This window comes from Opisthocomus hoazin, chromosome 9 (genome assembly GCF_030867145.1).
Source record: "Opisthocomus hoazin isolate bOpiHoa1 chromosome 9, bOpiHoa1.hap1, whole genome shotgun sequence".
In the NCBI taxonomy this organism is placed as follows: domain Eukaryota; kingdom Metazoa; phylum Chordata; class Aves; order Opisthocomiformes; family Opisthocomidae; genus Opisthocomus; species Opisthocomus hoazin.
Genome location: NC_134422.1, coordinates 9448292 through 9471116, shown reverse-complemented (window position 1 = coordinate 9471116; position 22825 = coordinate 9448292). Strand labels below are relative to the sequence as shown.

At 37.8% G+C, this 22825-nt stretch overlaps 1 protein-coding gene across 1 annotated transcript in view; it reads right to left on the bottom strand.

Moving 5' to 3' along the window:
- Nucleotides 1-22825, bottom strand: part of DPP10 (dipeptidyl peptidase like 10) — a 583710-nt gene that overhangs the window by 446672 nt on the left and 114213 nt on the right. The window lies entirely within an intron of this gene.

Below are 22825 nucleotides of genomic sequence, written 5' to 3'. Positions count from 1 at the left end.
GTCCTCACTTACAAGGAATAGTCAACAACAGATAGCCTTTTAAAATCAGTAATTACCATATTTTAGCTACAAATTACTTATGAGAAAATTTCATTATTCCTTGCTAATATGTACTGAAAGACTGACTGATTTCTGTTCATTTCCCCTTTTTCTCTTAAAATAATTCAATTTAAAAAAATGTTCTGTTTGCACCCAAGGGTAATGGGCACTACATATAAATACTCTGGAATTTACCTTATTTGTCAGATGTAGCACTAACTCAGTATTGACTATTCCAATGTCAGAACACGTAATTCTTTAACACAGTCCTAACTGTATTGAGGTGTTTGGGTAATTACACAGGGAGTCAACTATTCTTATGTGAGACTACTAATTGCTTGAGATACACAATCTTTATTTACTGTAGGATTACCTCTGTTGGTATACAAGTATATTTGTCAGTAGGAGATCATATGGTAATCTGTCATCAATCCCAAGCACCCATGGTTGATAATATCAAGTACAGCAACCTAAATGGTAATACTTTGCTCTTGGTTCCTGAGAAAGTAGTTGTCCTTCTTCCTGAAGTACCATCTCAAATCAATGATGCACTCTGTGGCAAAAGTTGGGATATTCAGGGCAGTTCAAAACCTGGTCATTCCAGTACTGACCTACACTTCACCTTGAAATAGCTTTTTGAGAAAATAACCGGATTTCATAAGCTCTGCACAGCACATTTTATAGATTTCTGGCAGGTCTCTGATTCAGTGAACAACTTAAGGCATCTGATCAGGTGTCCTTGAAAGGATAGCATTATTGACAGAAGAGCTCTAAAGTGGGCTGAAGAGCTGTGTTTGTGTCAGCAGCATGGTGGGCTACTTCTACAGCCTTATCTCCTGTGTTATGTTTACACACACACAAGGAGAAACATTCATTATCAGACACAACTAAGACACAAAGTAAGCCCTTGCTGTAAGTATTAAGCAGTCTACAACTCCAGAGCATTACCAGTACCATAATAACTACCCTCCAAATTAAAATTACGAAAACATGACTATGATTACTGGAAGCAATATATTTACTATTTACTCTCTATCAGGAGATTCCATAAGCTACGTCTACATTGATAAATAAAATGGTTTCTCTCAGCAAACTTAAAATGCTGTATCTCTGATCATCCATACTGCTTAACTCTTAGCTTACTCCCTAATTCAGTTTTGACAGGTCCAGTTCTCTCTTTCCAATACAAATCTATTCCAGAGGGGGATAGCCCTAAATAGTATAAAAATGATCAGGCCATGACACTTAGTTTCAGCGATCAATCCCCAGTCCTCTTCCATTTAGCAGTACAAATGTAGCAAAAAGAGAGCAGAACAGACTCAATAAAGGGAGCGGACCCTTACAGAGAAACTGCCAATATTATATTTGAGCCTAATCACTGCCTATTCTGGATAACACGACACTGATAACATGGCACCAAACCAACCCCACCCTACAGATCTACAGATCATTTTACTCCACGTTACTGAAACTGGGTAGTTCAGGAGAGACGAAGAAGTGAACTGATGCATTTTTGTTTCTGACTGTCTGGTAAAATAAAGATAAGTAGTGCAGCTATTTATTGGCTTCATGGAGGGATGGCAGCTGATACTGGCTCTTGCTCAGTTTTGATGACTCAGTTCCAGCAGTATCCTGCTCAATACATTGTCACTAAGGAATATCACTTCAGTATCCCACTGCATTGTTGCTACAAGGCTTGGTGAAAAATTAATATTATTACAGATGTGTAGCCAAATCATTCCAAAACTCTTACAAACTTTCAGTTATGCAGTATTCAATTTATAACCATGGGTGTGCCCCATTTACTATGGTAAGATTGTTACGGGTTGTGTTAGTTTAGTTTTAGAGCTAAAACACAAATCTCTTACTTATGATGAGCAGAATTAAAATATATAAGTACCTAAATATATTGAAAATCTACTTAATGGATTTTACAAATATTAGACAATTTTACTTTATGCTGACTTTGAAGTACTAATTATATAGATACAGGAAACAATGCTCACCCTGTGACCAAACATTTGGAGTAATGCCAATAACACTGAAAAATTGCTGAGTTTGAAAAAACAACAACTTATGTTTTCTTGGGTTTTCAAATCAAATTGGTCTATAAGCATTAAAAATACCTTTTTCCTTTCAGATTAAGTGATATTACCACTGCTTTTATAATTACCTCAATCACTTCAGAAGTGCTCAGCTGGACATTTAACTTTCTGTTTGAGAATTCCTATTACTCTCTTCCCTTGTTCACTTTGCTATTTTAAAATTAATTCCCTTACATTTAAGTATAAATAACTTGGATTGTGGAGATCTTTTGAGAAAGTTTGTCCTATGTTTTTGAACAAAGTAAAACCAGATAGGTGGTTGTTCTCTCGGATTAACTGGTTAAAAGTCATATACAAAGTGTTGGAACAATGTAAAAGTTATTCTCGGCAGTCAGAACTAGAGCTAACTGTAAAAAAAAAAAATGTGAAGAGCATCATGATAACGAGTAACTGAGCAATAAAGTCACTGTGCATTGTTCTCAAAACATCAGCTCAATTCTCTGCAGCATCAAGTCTTCTCCAACTACCTTAGCTAGTCTAGTAAAATCTATTATATTACTTCTTCCATATATTCTTCCACACAGCTCTACAGCACCTTTCTTTTTGTTTCATTTTACCAAAATATTTATAATCTATTATATTCAATCTCACATAAATCAAAAACTTTCTTAGTTTTAAGATAAATATGTTTTAAAATATGTTTTTATATCATGCACTTTGATGGCGTATTATTTGTTCTTTAAAAAATACCTTATCTATACATATTCTATGACATCTCACTTAAGCAGGCATACTTTTCACTGAATGCCCTAAGTTCAAACAAAACTAAGTTAATACAAAAAGCTACACCAAATTTATGCAAAACTAAGATGGTTAATTGAAACACAATCATAATTGGAAACAGCATTTTTAAATTACCCTTAAGATAAACACTAATATTCTTTAATGTAAGCAAAGATTATGACAACTTAAACCTCTACTGTACACTATTTATCAAACAGTTCCTGTTCTCCATTGGCTGATTAAATATGCCAATCAATGGGCCAAATTCTGAGATCATGATTCAGGAAGCAATGAACACTTCAAGCTTTGGCCAAACGATTTAATAACCCAACAATCACATCAGTAAAATCTGTGAGTGCATTTAGATTTATAAATTCTCAATGGAGAGGTGAAGTAATTTTTGTACGTAGTGCCTTGGCTGACACACCACAGAGCGAATCAAACAGCAGCAGCCCAAAAGGATGTGCTGGTATAGCCAAAGCTTTCTAATTATGGGATGTTTATTTCCATTTAGGCTGAGACACGAAATTCAGTCAGTCTGAGTCTCAGCTAATAGACTATACACTTTCTTTGTTTAAAGTGCACTGGCGCACAAGCATCACTGGGCCACAGTAATTCAAATTCTGGACTAACTTTACGTATGACAGCCATCCCGTTGCCTGCAACAGGCAAAGAAAAATCACATCTTCTCTGTCAGAGATCATTTGCATTTTCTGTTAATCAGGAACACTTTCAGGGAGGTGGGGGAGGGAGAAGAACCCCAAGCACTATGTTCTGTTCAGCATTAAGGAACAGACCTTTTTATGCTTCTCTTGGAAGGATAAAAAGGCATTCTCAGCAGTTGAAACATTCTGTTTTACTGATACACAATTCTGTCTCAGACTAAATTCCGATGCTTGAGGCATAGCAGCAAAAAGCTTAGAAACTCTGATTTATGACCTTGGAGCAGTCTGACCCTAAAGGGAGTTGACCAAACCAGCTGCAGGTAAAGCAGGCAAATATTGCACAGGGAATAAGTACCTTATTTTCCAAAAGAGAATGGGATGATTATCGAGCTGTACATCCATTAGTCTGACTTCATTAACACACAGAGTTTGGAAAACATTTTAAAGGAATGTGCAACAGAAGACAAGAAAGTAAACAGAAATGAGATAAAAGCCAATGTGGATTTAACAAATGTAGATTTGCCAGATAAACTTGGTATCTTCCTTGAAGCATAATTGACTTGCTTGATAAAAAGCATACAGTAGATATAATCTCCATGGATTTCAGGACACTATTTTATAAGGCATCACCTGGTAAATATTTCAAACTATAGAATGTAGTAATTAATACAGAATTTACAGTAGTACACATAGAAGGACAGGCAGAAATGTTGGACCCCCTCTGCCTGTGGTCCAAGCTGATCAGCAGCAAGCCAGCAACGCATGAGGAATGTCACTGGAGCACTTGGTAGGTTGGTGTTCTGAAAACGCCACTATTAAGCTTTTTTTCACTGGTTTTACTGAGAGTTGTGCTGGATTTTATCAATGGTGCTATTCACATGGATAAATATATCTATCTATCCACAGAATCCATGTAAATCCAGCAACACTATCTGAACAGGAAAATGAAAGAAAAGGAAGGAGTTTCAAGACAATATGTTAGTTTTTTTTCTGCAGATAAAGACTGAATCTAAACCTAAGGTCCCTACCCTGAGTCCTATAAAGTTAAAATCAAAGTTCAGTTACATTATTCACTCCAGCACTGGTAGTCCTTACTGTTCTTCAAAAGCAAGTCTTAAAAACTAGCATTTATTCATAGGCCCCAGAACAAGCAGAGGACGTACATTTGACAGAAAAGGACACAGATTACATTTTGAAAAGTTGAGCAGACTTGGGAGGGGAAAAAAATCTCAGTGGTCCCTCCCCAGTTTTCAAGACTGTATTAGCCTTGAAAGTCAGTATAGAACAAGTTGAAATCTATTATACAGTAACAGAAAGTAGCTAGTGTAACTTTATTCCCTGAAATACTAACATTTAAAAATGCTACACTCCTGAACAGCTCTAACTGGTTTGAGACAGACATGCTACTTTTTATGGACGGGAGCATACAGGGAAGTAAATTTGAAACCTGTAAAACTTTATGGGCTTGATTTTTATTTTTATGGAATTAAATCTCCTTTCAAGGTTTGAATCCGAGTGCTGTAACTATGACTTTTGGTACCAAGTGTATTGCAACACATCACAGTCTGGTGCTGCTGTTGTCATGCACAGCAGCATGTAGAATGGGTCATAAAAAGCTGTAGCTTGAAAAGGACAGGTAGAAGAGACCAAAAGGGTTAAGAGGTAGCCACAGAACATTAGAGATAAGAGCCATAAGCACAGTCTGTAGCAGCACAGTGAAGAGACAACAGGCTTCTGTGACATGAGTAGAAGAAAGCTGACAGGAATAGGAGTACACAAATGGCAGGAACATCAACAGAAACGGCTGAGTGAGCAGCATGTAGAAGTGACAGCAACAAAAGAATACAGAAAAAGTGATGTAATCTGTACAAAAAATCTTGCAACCTAGTCAAGGTAAGAAAAGTAAAGACCCATAAAAAATGCAAACACGGAGAAACTATAATTGGGAAAAGGTTCTACAAAGATACTGATTACTATAGATTGTAGCAGTCTACACCAAGAGGCACTGGGTGTAAAAGAGGAAGGATTTAGCATCAGCTCTCCAGCACTCAACTTGCTACAGTCTCCAGTCAAACTGAATACACAACTATCCAGAAATAACAGAGAAAAATAGAGCTCCTTTCTCGTTCCATCACACCCAAACACCATATAGCCTGCACGGGAAATATAAAAAGACAAGCACACATGCAAGCAAGCTGCCAGGTTTGGAAATTACCGTCCTTGGGGTTGTTACAGAAATTCTGACAGTCCAGAGAGACCCAAACCAATTCCCCTCTCATTTCTGGAAAAAGAATATGAATGTGATGGCCACTACCATGGCCAAACACTAGGACTTGAACTGAAGCTACTTGAAAATCTAAAGGTCTCTGCATTTGTGTTGTACAGTCATGCTAGACAAAAGAGCGCTAGCAACCACGTATGAGCTACGAACCCTGTAAGTAGGAGATACAAAAGCAAAAAGGGATACAGGTAATAGAAAAATATGACAAGCGCCTTGAGCAGTGAAAACCAAGTAACTAGTCTTCCTGTCTTCTGTGTTCCGTAGTTACAATGACACAATTAAGGTGTCAAACAAACAACATCATTAAAGGCAGAACCTAAGGTGCATAGTCATACATCTTCATATCGAGCTCACCCACCAGGCAAGCATGGAGCTCGGAGATCATCTGAAATGTACAGAATTGGTATTTATGACCATATGTGAGACAGATGAATATTAGTCATCACTTCCTTGATTAGTTCACTTCCTTTATTTCAGCGTCTCTCCCTTCAGTAGTCTTTTTTTGTCACCTCTGTTAGCTCAGAATTTTATTCATCCCTACATTTACACATGCTTATAAACACATATATTTCAAGCATTCTTACATATGTACGATACTTCGTAGAATAAAAAGAACAATATTTCCTTTCATTTAAATGCTAGTTTTTACTATATATCACCACTAACTTCTGTGAAGAGGTTTGACAAGTATTCACCTTATATACAACTGCGAACAGCATTTCAATGGGGGCTTTCTAAAAACATTTCACCTCAAGAAATAGGTTTTACTCTAGGATTCATATGCAATACTGTGTAAACACCTAAAATTGTTTACTACACCTCACGCTTCTATAAATTTATCCTGTCCTACACTGGCATAAGCTCAACAGACCCTCTCTTACAGGACAATGTTAAAATCCCGTCAAGACACAGGGCCACAGAGACTGAACAGAGAAATGCAGCTGGTAGACTGCCTAAAGCTTCCCAAGAACTTTTCCTGAATTGAGCACTATAATGAATACACGCAAAATTTCTTGTTTCAGCTCAGCCAATATATTTTTAGAACAGCAGCCCTGACACTCACCTCAGCAGAGCACTATATTCAGTTCTGATTCTAGGGAGCTTCCTGAAGCCTACTCTGCAGAAGAAAGCACTCTTAGTCTATATACTAATAGACAAGACATACTATTGACCTAAAAAGCAAGGTGAGGTCAGTATTGTCAACTGCTTATCGATTTTAATGGGGCTACTGCTTTAGAATTTGACTTAATTTGTACCACTGCACCACTGACAACACTTCATGTCTCAGCATCCATCAAGCCACTAACAGTAATTTATGACTACGCTTGACCTGAAACCAAAACCAAAGAAGTGACTATATTTATTTTGCTTTCCAAGAAATCCTGTGTTAAAAGGTAAATATTTCAATGGATTGAGAATCAGTAGTTTAAGAAACAGAAACAAGGTCAGGTAGCAAGTATGAGCTTTTTAACTAGCAAGAGTGCAAGTACATATTTGGTATTTTACAGAACCTTCAGGCTTAGTTTGATTAGTTATTAAAATTATGGCTAGCCTACCGGGAGAATAGCAATAATTGGTATAGGTCATAGACAATCAAAAGTGTCTCTCCCAGTGGGATGAAACCTATTAAAATCAGATATTTAAATCTCTTTACACTTGCATATTCAACTCACATGCAAAATTACTTGTCCCAAATCTTAGTCTCCAAGGAAGATTGCAGACATTTTTCATTGTTCTTTATTTGGTGCTAATTAACATTTTCAAGAGGTTTGAGGGAGACAAAGCTCAGTATACCCCAAAGAAATGATTCTTTCTAGATGCCAGATCTTTGCTTTATCTTGTTGAAAGAATCAACTTTAAAGCTCTGAATGTTTAGATTACTTCAACTGACATCTCACAGGCTAATATCTAAAAAAGAATATTAAATACAGGCCATTATTTCTATTGTCAAGATCTGAACTTAAAATGAATGTTAACCAGATCAATTTTAATTACTGATTGAAGAGTCTAGCTTTGCTATTGAGACTACTATTGCACTTTTCCCATATTAATAATTGCTATGACTAAGGAATCAGATGAAATCAAGAATTATTTTGTCTAGCAAAGTTTATAAAAATGAGAAAACCAGTAGACAGCACGTGAAAAGTAACTGGCCAATATGTATTATGCCATGAAATTTATTAGTGCAAAGTGAAAATGCAACTGTAAGTGCCTGATAAAAATCTTGTCAAAGCCAAATGGATGTTTATCACAGACTTCAAAAGCTGCAAAGTTGAATTCTGAGAACTGCGCATACTTCAGAGTTTTATTAAAAGGTAGGATTTTTTTGTGTAATTTTATTTTTATTCTTGTCTGAAAACAAAAGTAATCAGCTCTTTAGCTATACTTCATAGACAAGAAAGGAAAAACAGCACCTAGTAATACAAAGCTTCAAAAAATTCTTTGTTATTTACCATAAAGTAGACCCTTAATATATGACTTAGGAGAGATTTACTACTCAGATCATTGTATTTGTCGTTGTTTTATTTAGAAATAAAAAGCAAAACTTCTCTTTTCACTAGCCACAAATCAACAAGAGAATAGAAAGGAATTCTGAATAATAGCTGCCTCTGGGGCATAGATGTAGCCCTTGACAGTTGGCCTAAACCTCAAGTTTGAGCTTTAAAGCTTTAGCTTTCTGGCATCATTTTAATGACAGATGACTATGTGCTTGCCAGTCTTGCCATTGGTAATATCACTTCAATCAGCTGTGACAAAAACTCCTTACAATAATTATACAGTATTTTTTACAACTCTTTCATGATCCACATAGTCAGTCTCTGGGAATGCTTTGCTTTGATTCTTTTTCCTCCAAGTGTAAAAACAATTTCTTTCCTGTAGTTAAGGGTATTTAGACAGTAAATGAAAGCGTGTGAATGGAGAGCAAGAGGAAGGCAGAAACCATGGTTACTTGACAATCAATATACTGAAACAGATTTTACTCACCTTGACAACGTCCCTACACATACAGTGCAGTCGCACTATTATTCCTAATAGTTTCACTATTATTCATCATTTGAAATACGTTCTGCATTTTCATATTCATGAAAATGCTACAAGAAACATGTTAGATCTTTAAAGATTTGACTCAATCAAGGCTGAACATGAATTCAGTGCCTGTACAGAAAAGGACAGGTAAGAAAGCATTCAGTAATCATTATTAAACTATTACTAGTGATATAATTTCTCTTACCTGCCTATAATGGCATATTGTATAATTAAACATTTCTGTTCTTGCTCAGAGAGCATTTCTTTATGTATCAACGTGTTATGGTCTATACAACGAATTGATTCATCTCCACTAAGAAGTTTCCTAATCAGGTCAGGGCAGCAAAATGGCCACTCCAAAGGCAGTTGGCACCAACAGAGATTATGCAGAGCCTGATCTGTTTAACCATATAAATGAAGTCCTCACTACTCATGATGATGCCTATTAAGAAAATGCATTGCCATGACTATCTGCTTTGTTTTTTTAAGGGAATTTATGCTGATGTAAGCAAGGTCTGGAGCAAGAGCATAGTACTGCTACTGTGTTGCGAAAGCATCCCTTGGTCTATAGACCAATCTATCATTTGCCATTCCTTCTTTAGGGCTCAAAGAGCAAAGAGAAAAAGCAACAGACCGAACAGTGCGGATGAGAGCATGCAGTCAGACACCTTTATGGCAGGACGTGGCAGCTGAGGACCACAGAATTAAGAGCAGCAGACTTGAGAGGTCTTATGGAAAACGTACACACTTTTAAAAAAATTCTTCTATGTATTTCCTTTTCTTTAAGCCTCATCTTCCCTTTTTTGAAGCCCTCTTTTCCTGTTAACTGGGGGCATGGAGGGGAGGTGCTCTCCACCCATCTTCTATGTCAACTCCTACCTCAGACTTTCAACTTGTCATCTCTGATGGTAATATTGAAAAGAAAGGAATATTGCAGTCAGACATCTTCATTTATTGATCTTCAGTGTCCAGAGCTTGCAAGTCTTGACACAGAGGAGAGAACCAAATCAACCCACTTCATGTACGAAAACTCACTTCAGATACACAATGCTGTGGACTGACAGAACAAGAGAAACCTTCTAAGTAAGTCTCATAGTGGTAAGCAGTTGTGAAATGAGATCAGAGAAGAAAGAAAAACCTGCTAAAGATGTACTCTCTACTCAAATACACTCTTAATTTTTATTCAGGTTTAAGAGCATTCCAATACTTAGTGAAAATAGTTTTCCAGTATTTAGTTTACTGGATTGTAACTTAGTTGCAGAACTATTAGTCAATGATTGTTGAGTTAGAAGCCTTTCATATTAAGGCTGCATTATAACTAGTTTTGACAGAGCGATATGTTTACTGCTAGGAGAACATGTCCATTACTACTACTCAGCAGGAATATCTAACATTATCTGTCATTGCTCCTAGAATAATATTGAGCAAAGTAATGCTTAACCAAATCTTGTTACAATCAAAAATTAGACTAAAACTGAAAAGATTTCAGGAAACTAGATTTCTGTATAACATTTTGCCATGATCTTTTCAACAGTGTTCCCTAATAGACAATCACAGGGAAGACAATATTTGACATTAATGTCAGCATCAAGTATCAATTTTTTATCTTTTTTTTTTTTAGTTAGGAACTAACAACTGTTCATTCCAAGGAATCTAACTCAATTTGTACAAAGAGGCATTAAAAAAAAGTCTTACCCATTGACAGACTGATAACATTGTCATGTACTTGAACAATCTACAAAGGAGAAAGCTTTGCCTTATCAGAAATCACTTTATAGCACTGAACTCCTTGTTAGTGGAACTCGGTAAAAAATATTGCTCACTGTTGTCTGCTTCTAGTGAGCAGCCAAACACACACAAATGTGAGCAGGCCACCCCGTGAAGTAAGCAGCAATTTCTTTCGTTCCTGAAAACTCTCATCTTGCTTCTCACAGCAAGATATGGTTTTATAAATACCTGGGGCATGAAAGGAGTGTGGATCCACTTTGTCAGATGGATTCTGTCCCTCAAAGAGGGTCCCATGTTCATAAAAGCCTAATCTCTGTTGTTGACATCAGCTGTGCAACCATTTGTTGACCTGCAGAATCCATCCACTTCTCAAGCCCTTCCTCCTCATGGGTAGGATTGTGCAGAAAACCAGATGGGCCCCTGTGCTGCTGACCACCATTCCTAGAGCCATGCAGCCAGAGCTGGCATGCTCCAGGTCTCCTCTAGCAGTATTATTGGCGCCCACGTGAAGGAATGGCAGAGGATAACAGTCCAATGGCCAGAAAAGCCTCCACAGTATTTCCACCACATCCCAGATCCAAGCCCCTTGGGCAAGCCACAAACCTCCCCAGACAGCTGGTCAGGTCAGCAGATGGGCTTCCTCTATCCCACGCAGCAGAAAGTCTCCCAGAACAATAACTTGCCTCTCCCTCACAGACTTGCTGCGTGGCTCAGGCTAAGCCAGCACAGATGCTTTGATGGACCAACGTCCTAGGCCCCACCTGCTGCTGTGGCAGTGCACCTATTCTGTAGCTGCCAATCTGCTGGTGGAGAAGCAGACTTCTCCTGGTGCCGGAAAACACCAATTTCCAGCCTTCGCTGTCACAGGACACTTCCATGTCCCAGCCTTGTAACACATGAGAAGAACACCTGCCCCTGCGTCAGGCTCAGCATCAGGCCCCCAGACTCTCCATGCGCCCCCAGCCTAAGTAGCTGCACCCTAGCCTAGGAACAAATATCCTTCAGTCTTGTGGTTAATAGCAGGCTTGGACATAGTCGTAATATTTTCTCCTAAGGAAAAAAAAAACCCAACACAACCAAAAACACACAGTGTGATAAAGTTAGATGAAGAATTTTTTCCAGTTCCTCTGATAAGTCAATAAATCCCTGACAGAGAGAAGCCCAGAATGGACAGATATAACAGCTTTCAGTCACCACATATATCCTCCCAGATGTCCAGTTATAAGGAGACATAATACTGACACGATGTCAGGTCCTCACAGCACAAAATTGATAATGCTTTCAGCAACGATGTTATAATCTAATGATGAAAATACTGCAAAGTTGTTTTCTTTGAAAACAACAGGAACACTAATACTTCAAAACTGACTTGGTAGGAATGATGGAATTGGTTGTACCAGAGAAATACCTTATTGTGAAAGAAAACCTAAAGCCAAATAAAATAAACTCAGTGTCATGAGTACTGCAGAACTCCCATGAATTTCCATTATCCGCATAAAGAAAAAAAGGATTGTACAAGTGAAATACAACCAACTATTGCACCAAGAGTGAAATGTTGAGTGAGATCACAGAAAAAGAAAAAAAACTTTAAACACAGAAATGATTCCTTTGAAGCAACTAGTAAGAAAATCCCAAGAGGTCTTGATTTAGACAAACATTGTGCAAGACGTCTCATGATGTAACCACTCTGATACCGTATTCTTACATGGTATTCAAATTCAACATACCTGAAATGAAAAACACACTACTAAAAAAAGTTTAATTTCAAGAAGAGGAAGTGTATGACAGTGTCAAAACTCATCACAAGAAAATTTCAAGTAGCCAAAAGACTAAAATATTGTGAAATGAACAGAGAGAGCAAACAAACAGCTGTGACTAAGAGCCTTTTTCCTAATTCATTATCCCCCTTAGCTGAAAGGGATAAACAAGGGAGCTGTAGAGGAACAGCAGGAGTAAAAGATGTTTCAAAACATGGAGGTCACATTCACAGCTTTGTAGAGGAACCCGTGCTATCTGAGACACACGTAAGTGCTTTGGAAAGAGGATGAACAGAGAGGTGATAATATCCTTTGATGATACAAAATTATTCAGAGTGGTAAAACCTAAAATAGACTATGAAGAATTGCAAGAGGATTTATAATATTGAGAGACCAAATGAACTTTAGTGTTGACAAATACAAAATACTGCAAATGAAGAAAAAAGTAACCATACTATACCCACACAGTATTTGGTTCATACTACTCAGGAAAGGTCTCTCGTGGATAGTTCCCCAAAACACCAACACATCATTCGGAAGCCAGCAAGATGACAACCAGAACACCAAGAATTCTTAGTAAAGGAATTGAGAAAAGGACAAAAATAGTATCATTATTTTACTACATAAATTCTTGTCGTTCCTGCATCCTGAACAGCACACGTCAGCACACGTGATTGTTCCATCTCAGAAAGGACATGATAAAATGGAAGAGCAACATGGATCAGAGATATTTAAAGGCTTCAATATGAGGATAGTTTAAACAGAGTCAGATTCCTCAGCTGAGGAAAAATGCCAAGAGAAAAAGGATGAATAGGGAATGATCAGTCACTGGTCATAAAGCAAGAACTAATGGACACCAAATGAATTTTTCAGACAGCAGGTTTAGAACAAAAGGAAAATCTTTTACACACAAGCAAATAAATTATTGGATTGACTGTCGCAGCCAACTTTGAAGATGGATTTAAAAACTGATTACACAAATTCAACAGTGATTAATACAATAGGCTGAATGCAACTTCCTCCAGTTTAGGAAGGCCCCCAGCAGCGCCTGCCAAAAGTTGTGTGACATTTTGCATTTTGACTGCTTTTTCTTCTAATATTCCATTCTAACCTTTGAACTTGCTACGATACAGTTTCAAGCACGGTTTCTCTATAGCTGACTCTGCATAACCAGAAGAGCAACCAGCTTCAGTCCCGGGACAAAACAACAGCACAAAGGGCTCAGCCCACAAGCTGTAAAATCTGCCATAGCAGTGTGAGCCTTGTTAACAGACTCAAACCAACCCAAGTTGGCCTGCCTCCAAAAAGAAGGTCCCACCCTTGTCTCCATGTCCTACCCTGGGGGCGGGGGGGGAAACAGTCAGCTTTCAAGGATCCATATCTCTGGTCTGGATCGCTACGCAGCCGCAGGATCAAGCAGACACGTTTTACCTGATCACATGGCAGCTTGAAAAACTACTTCTGCTGGGGGCTCTGCGCCAGTTTGGTGCCCACAGGTTACCAAAAGGCTTCCTCGGTATTCTATCCCTTGCTCAACAATACCAAGGTGTATTTTGTAGGGACTGTTATTTAATAATGCTATCTTTTTAATGTGTGGACATGTTTTTCTTTAAAAATCCAAGGCTGTTCACAGTCTTAAGGATTAAGACAATATTCTTAGAATAATGAGCAATTGCAAACATTTTCTCCAGAGTCACAATACTTTCAGCTTCTGCATTTTAGTATTTTCTCCTCCATAAATGCAAAAAACCCCCACAGCCTCATTTATTCATTAGCTACACATTATATGCTACTGTTCAGCATTTATTGTTGCATTATATTTCACTAATAAAACACAACTCCACTTCCTCTGAAATTTGCTTCCTTTAGCTTCATAAAAAGATTTTTCCCCCCCTTTGGGGCATTTCAAGGCGTTTAAATTGTGATCAGCCTCTAAAATAAATTTTGAGAATCGGATAGATGCTAAAGGAAGCCAAAGGTAATTTACAATGCAAAGATCACATGTGGAAACTTTGCACACAAAAAAAGAGCTTTCCTTTTCATTATTATATACATTGAGTTCAAGTACATATTTCTGAGTCAAAAACATACTTAGTAAAATTAAATTACTATATAAAGCAGTATAATTTTGTGTTTAGGAAGCAGCGATTACTACTTTATGTAGTACCTGCTAAAAGCAGCCAACCTGAAGAAGACTGATGTTTTAACCTTTCAAGAGACATAAATGATAAATTTGGCCAAGGACAAAATCAGACATTTGTTCTAGAAAGACTTCCAAAATCCTAATATTAATATATGTTATCGATAAACATACATGGCAGTTTTCAATGCTTTTAAATAAAAAATAATAAACTCTGTACCGAGCATACCAAATAGTCAATAAAACTTGCAATTAAAATAGGATGACTGCATACAGTTCCAATAAATTAGAATACTGTTATCTGCTTTGGCAAACTTCAAAAATGGCTTATTTAAATTTCTAGGGTTTTCTCCCCGATATTGTTATTTTGCCATTCAGCAAGCACTGCTGCCATCTCCTGATGTTCAGCTGTATATCAAAATACATCTTTGTAAGAGTGCTGTAAAAGCTCTCTAGAACTTTGTGTTCAATGACTCCGCCATTTGCTGTTAGCTTTTTGAAATCTATTTTTCTAGTATGTTGAATTTTTATGTAATTCTAAAAGGTTTTGTTTCTTTATGAAGTAATTCCTTTCCCTCCCCATCTCTTGTATCATTCACAGTGATGTCACCCAAATGACATAATGAGTTTATCTTCACATGAAGTCATTTTACCACAAAGACAACTCCTTTGGCTAGAGTCAATTCGAATCATAACATATTTGGTCCTAAAAAACATCACTAATGTTTCTCATCTAGACATGAAGAGTATTCCTTTGCTTTCAAAGCATTAAAAATATTCTATTTTCCTCTGTAACAAGCATAAAACTTCCCAATTTTTCAAAACAAAAGGGATTATCCACAAGAAGCAACATGCTGTTTAGAGATGTGATCTTAAAGGTCACCAGAGCTCCCCAAGTGGTAGTCCCAATCACAGATTTGAAGTCCCAGTTCACTGTGTCTGTTTTGCAGTTTCTCCTCCAGCTTGTCAAGTAAATTATATACACAGGAAAGCAGAGAGAATGAAGAGAAAGAAAAGAGACTCTTCAGCGATTACAAATGTGGCAAATGTGCATAACTAGGATTCAGGTCACTGCTTCAATGAAAACAGTTTCAGTAAGCAGCACAGCTCCTGTAGGAGACATTTACCAGGCACCATATCTCCTACCCATCTGACCTATCAGCTTGTTGGCTAACACAGGTGAATCTCACATTTTACCCAATAAAGCCCACCAAGGCCCAAAAAATCCTTTCTTGACAGAAGTACACTAGGCCCTTCCAAAATTGTTTTTAACAAATGGATATGTTCCAAGAAGCTTCTAATTATCAAATTTCCAACCAGTTCTCGTAATAGAGACACAAGTCTGAATAGTGAAAAAGTAAAAATGAATACCAGGCTATGAAAGCATAGCCCAGAGGACCAGTTCTGGACAAAGTCACACCACTGAAGGGCATCTCCCTGTCTGGCAACCAGTACATGACAGACTATCCCAGGACTCTTCAAGCACTTTGGAAAAGAGGGGAGGAAAGGGAAAAATCTAATCAAGGGAAAAGGCCGTGAATAGTAAGCAGCATTGACCCCAGTAGAAGGTAACTATATTTACCTTCCTTTCTTGGCTCACACAGATCTTATCGTATTCCAAAGATTTAACTGCATAACTAGTCCTGTAGCCTTCAGAACAAGTCTTCATCTGGTTTAAGACTATAATTAAGTGTTTACCAGATCAGACTATAATACTAACTCCTCTTCAGGGTCACATCTCTATGGAGCCCTATGTATTAGCCAACCACAACCTAGATGTCAGAAATTCCTACACTAAACATGGTTTTAACAAACAAAGCATAAGATCTAGTTTTGCTTATAACAATTTTACCCCCGCAGGAGTTTGGTGAAATCTGCAGAATGACTGCTAATATGTAAAGAAGAATTAGACTTGAAAAACTATTATAACATTTAGCTCATCACATTGCCAGTATGGCACGCTTCCCACTTATTGACTGCATCCTTTTCAAGGTTTGTTTACTTGTATCATTGATGACTTATTTTTTTATTTTCCTTCCCCAAAATTACTGTTCTCTAAGACAAAATAGACTCTTCAACATAGTCATGCAGAAAGCAAACAACAGTTTCAGCTCTGGAACCATGACTTGACCATTTTCTCCTGTTGTGGATATCACCTCATGGAAAGCCCTATTTATCTATACAAACTCTGACGTAAGAACTTCGTGGATTTAACTATGAAGTAATACCCAGAATATTAATCAATTACTGGTTTGGTGCAACAGCAAGGCTTTTCAACAGACTCCCTCTTCAGAGTAAGATTTCACTCATGTAATGGAAACATTTCACCTACCCAGATAGAACACATTATACAATCATATATATGTAGTATATAATGATAGATATTTAACAATCTGGAATCAAATAAGCTGTGTAATTCCACTGTTCAGTCTAACCAGACTTTTTTAGGTTTCCTACCTGCATCGTAGCTCTTCCCAAAGATATTATGCTTTTAACAAATTAAACAAACATCAATCACCGCATATTTGTAAATTAATAGCAAAAAAGCATATTTAGAAAAAAGACGCACCAGGATGCAACACTGAAGTTGCATTTTTACTCAATATCTCTAGCCTGATTTTTTGGCACAAAACCATATTTTTCTACTTTACTGCTGGCTGATATCCACGTTGAGGTTTTTCTATTAGCACAGCCTATTTCCCCTAGCATTTCAGAGGGCTGCATTCAATTTCCTCTCCATGAATTTGAGCAGAAAAAGGGATTGGCTCGGCATTCTTCTTAAATTTTGAAGCTAGTTTCAGCTAGCTATTTCATCATTACCTTTTTCCTCCCTTCTTTGAATTGCACCACTGCACTTTTCTTATCCTCCTCCATGACCAAATTGTTTCATTTCCTTCCATAGTCTTTTAACTGGCAACCATATTCAGCATCTCAAAGGATTCTAATCTGAGGCATATCACTGATAATAAAAGTCCTTAGTTTGCCAGTTAGTTTTGTGTAGCCAGCAACAAAGAAAAACGAAAACCAAAGGTAACATATTAGCCAAAGTTCCTATGCAACACAAAGTCCAAATATTTTTTTTCCCTGAGATGGGTCTTTACTTATAGTTAACACAGAAAAAAAACACCAGTGTAAGATTTCTTTTACTGTTAAAATGCTCTCTAGCACCAAATCCTGAATTATGCTGGTGTAGACCAAAGAAGTCTTCCCCTTGCATCTAGGCTGGAAAACGCAAAGTTTTACCAGTTAAAACAGATCAGTAATTCTTACTCTTATACAAGCAATAAGGATCCACACAAATGATGACAAGTAGGCTGAACTGATCACTTCAGTATGCAACAGCAGCACTGTCCTCTTGGCAGGTGAAGCATAAGCATCCCTTGTCACCTCACAGAACGTTAAAACACATGCTCCAGAAGCAGCTACGATGACTGTTGTGTGTGACATTTTTGGAGCTGGCACAAATGCTAGAGAGATGTAGCAAATTCAGATACAGAAAATTAACACAGAGTGGTATAATTCCATTATCTCCTAAATGCAATGTGCTATTAGACTATGAACATGTTTAAGTAAATAAAGCTGTCTTTCATGATGATTACAGGATGCAGATTAAATAGCTATGGAATCAATATTATGTACTACTTTGGTGTTAAAAGGTGTTTATTTAGGACAAGTCCCTTCTTAAACCGCTTGCAATCTTAAAAGAGAATTCAAACACAGATGATGCACCACCCATTCTTTTTTAAAAATAACTTTTTTCCCCGATGATGATTACCTAATTCCTTTTAAAATACAAATTTATCAACCTATATGAACAATTTATATGACTTTTGAGATATAGCTTTCATAGAAGTCTGTGCATACAGGAGGAAGGAGTCTCTCATCAATGGATTAATAGTCAACATTGCTACCCTTGATCAAAATGCCGTTTACCTACAACTAGCCAAGTCAGTCTTTCCACCACTATTGTGGAACTATTTAGATCTAATTTCAGGAAGAAAAACAATCATGACCAGAAGTTTTCAAGAGAACAGAACAAAGTAACTTACAGTGCCTGGCCTGTTACTCTTCGTATCTTAAGCTTCCTACCGCTAGTCAACATGGAGCAACAGATGCAGAGCAGCAACTCTCACATCCATATGCAATGAGCCGACTTCAGAGTACTGCACAGTCACCATGTGTCATCTTGTAGGATTTATTCAGTGCTTTTGTTTTTTTAAAAAAAAAAAAAAAGAACTCACAGCGAGTTAAGCCATTTCTCTTTGCATTCATCAGGTCTCTATGTACTGTTAGTAATGAGTTGGACAGTGAACTGAAGAGTAGAACTGCCATACACATGCACACACTTCACTGAAATGGCTCATTTAGGCAAGAAGTAAACAGATTGTCTCATTAAATCCACTGGGTCTTTCTCTTTGACAAACTTAGGAAAAGGTTCAATTTCAAATTCATTAATACTGAACCTGATTTGATGTTAATCCTCTTAAAAACACAAATTATAAAAAGCATTTCTGAACGATAACTTCATATTCTGTCTTTTCACCCTCTACAAGAAAAGCTGTAGCATTACTTTTCCCAGGCCAAATTCAATTATTTGGTATTATTCACAAGGGTGGCACTTCTCTTTCCAGACATTAGGTTTATTTTTGTGGTGAATTAGTCAACAAATAGTTTCTCATAATTTTAAATGGGCTCTTACCATCACTGTCACAAACAACAGACATCTTTCTACTTAGAGTGCTGCATGTTTCTCAGCTACCAAGCATGTATATGATTCTCTAGGGGTTAGATACTTGATGGATTGTAGAAATGTTGTAACATTAAATTCATAATTTCAAAATTGAGCAAAACTTTTGCAAATAAATTTTCTCTCTCTTTGGAGATGTTACTGTTAACAGAAATAAAGGATTAGTTACAATGACAGTCATATTCATCTTTTGGTGGTATTTCCCCTTAATAGATTCACACTCTCTTTAAATGACATTTACGTGATAGGAAATAAATTAAATTTTAGTGTTTGACAACCAAGCATAAAGGCATTGAGCCCATATAGAGGAAGGTCTTTGGTCAGTATGACATTTTTTGTGCATATGATTTGGACTGATACTGCCCATTCATGAGGAGACCGCCCATGCCCATATCTGACTCCTCCGGGGCACACTGGTCAAAAGTACACCATGCATTTAAAAATAAAATAGGACAAAACATAAGTGCATTTGATCTTTGCAGAAACAAAGAACCAAATGTCCAAATGCATCTAATATCTTGATACAAAGCTTGCCACAATTAATGAGAGGAATCTCACAGGTCTCATTGTGCTTTTGACCAGGGTTGTAGAACCCAGGCTGTCTATTTCTTCATAAACTCCAAGCCCACATCACTCCTTCATAGCCTGTCTCCCCCCCCGCCCATAACCAGCCTTGATAACTACAACCTGTTTTCTAAACAATATCTGCAAGTAGTTTCCAAATGACTGAACACAGTCCCTTTTCTCCTCTGCCTAGGTGTGCTCTTGCTGTCAGTGCACCTCGAAGCCCACAAATACTAGTAATCCTGCCTGGGGTGAGGGAGGCATTGCTCTGCTGGGGCTTTTGCCAAATTAATTTACCACCACCATCAATGCCCACCACAGCCAGCTGAGCTTTTTTTCCTGCCATGGCAAAACCACAATGCCAACCTAACAGACAGACACGACCTAATTCAGTACTTTTTTTGTTTAAAGAATTTATGAATCTTATATGTTATCTTCATCTGTCTGAGAATATCTAAGCACTGACAAGCAGTCTGAGAAATACTCCATCTATTTTAAGAATATACTGCTTACAGTTTAGTTTGATTTGGGGTTTGGGTTTTTATTTTTGGAGGAGTGGGGTTTCTGGGGGGTTTGGTTTTGGTGGTTTGAAGTTTTTTGTTTGGTGTATTGTGGTTTTTTTTTTAAGGTTCCCCTGCCCTGCTTCATTTTTGCAGATTCATAGTTGCAAACCAACAGTGCCATCCACTGTTTCTCAGAATTATCTTACTCAACAGATTTTTCCCACTGTTAAATAAAATAAGATGCTCTATTTTCAAGTTTTAGTGCTTGCAGACACTGGGTTCCTGGTACAGGCAATATCTTTACATTTCTAAAGAAAAAAGCCAAACTGTACTTGTAGAGATTTGCACGGAAGACAGTTAAAAAATCCTGATTGAGTTCTACAAAAGACTTTGAGCAATTCAGTTTTCTCCCGTGACTGTAGTCTTTTATTGAAATATACTGTACATAATTGATTTTTTTTTAAAGGGCTGTAGGCTAACTTCTCATCCAAATCACAAATGGGGCGATTCTTTCATTGCACCAAATTGCTGTCAGCACGATCAGTTCTGGAACTGATGTTTCCCTCCAAGCAGTGAAGCTGCCTGGTGTAAGCAGGGGAGCTGGGCACAATACCCGCACCCATGCTCACAAAAGGTGCTACAGCAGTACAAAGCTGTGCTGGTTTTTCAGACCTTTCTCCAATAATCTAAATGAAGCTCTATTGCTTGATGCACAGGTCTTCTACAAATAATTTTGATTGATCAAAGACGGAACCAGCAACATAGGAGAGACATCAGAAATCAGCTATTTACAGTGAAATTAGGAAAAGAGATTAGAATAATATATTCATAACATAGGAAGAAGGGAACAAGTAGGTCAGTAACAGCCAGGATGCAACGAGAGGTAGCATTTTTGGTATGAAAGCATGAGATTTTCAATTTGCTTGAGGAATTCTAGCAAATATATCATTCCAGGAGGTTTAAGGAGGCAAGGATATACGCAGCTTCATCTAAGTGTCCTTCCCCAAAATGAACACAGTTCTTGTGTGAATTGTGATCACATAAGAGCTGTAATTACAGACTTGGCAATTAATGCAATAGGGCCTTATGCACTGCAGTCCAAAACATATTGGCACAAAATCTTGGCATAAACTATGAGACTACACTTAAAAGTAGTGTTTATTCTCTATCTCTATGTATTTATTATTAGTTTTTCTAGAAGTAATACCTTTAAAGAATGCTGGAACAAATATGTTACATAAAATCAGAAATTCTGATCCATATAGCCCTAATTCATGCAAAAATTTAAGTTCATGCATGCTTTTAACTGGCAAATAATGAATGTCACAGGCTTCAGCCGCCCTCAGTAAGTATTTTATGCTCTTAAATAAGTAATTTGCTCTATCCCTGTGTTGGCACAATAATGCAGGCTCACACAGAATTCAGCCATGCATTTCTACAATTAATTCTGTTAACAGCACTGCAACATTTTTAAATTTCTTGCAGTATAATATTCAAAAAGAATTTGAACTTCTAACATAGTTTGCTACTTCTGTATAGCTTGTTCTATCTAGATACCCAGAGAATAATAAAAAGCACTGTGTTTATTTGCATTGAAGTATTCTTCCCCACTCACAGCACATGGAAATAGAATTACTATTAAAGAAGGCAAAGAAATAGATGTTACCTAGAAAATTTGGGGTTTTCTCATATTATCCCTAAAACAAAGGAGAAGTACTTCGGGGTACTGCTGGATGAGAGGCTCAACATGAGCCAGCAATGTGCACTTCCAGCCCAGAAAGCCAACCGTATCCTGGGCTGCCTCAAGAGAAGTGTGGCCAGGAGGGCCAGGGAGGGGATTCTGCCCCTTTACTCTGCTCTCATGAGACCCCACCTGGAATAGTGCATCCAGCTCTGGAGCCCCCAACATAAGAAGAACATAGACGTGTTGGAGCGGGTCCAGAGGAGGGCCATGAAGATGATCAGAGGGCTGGAGCACCTCTCCTATGAGGACAGGCTGAGGGAGTTGGGGCTGTTCAGCCTGGAGAAGAGAAGGCTCTGGGGTGACCTTAGAGCAGCCTTCCAGTACCTGAAGGGGGCCTACAGGAAGGATGGAGAGGGGCTTTTCACAAGGGTGTGTAGTGATAGGACAAGGGGGAATGGCTCTAAACTGAAAGAGGGCAGATTTAGATTAGATATTAGGAAGAAATTCTTCACTACGAGGGTGGTGAAACACTGGCACAGGTTGCCCAGAGAAGCTGTGGCTGCCCCCTCCCTGGAAGGGTTCAAGGCCAGGTTGGATGGGGCTCTGAGCAACCTGGTCTAGTGGAAGATGTCCCTGCTCATGGCAGGGGTGGTTGGAACCAGATGATCTTTAAGGTCCCCTCCAACCCTTACCATTCTAAGATTTCTGACAATATCTACCACTATGATTATGTCTACAGGAGTTCTCCCCTTGAAGCCGAAGTACAATACACAGGATTTTCTGCGAATGAATGGAAATATTTCTGTGGAAGGTACATAGCTTACTTTTTATGTACCAAGACATGAAGACTTCACATTTCATA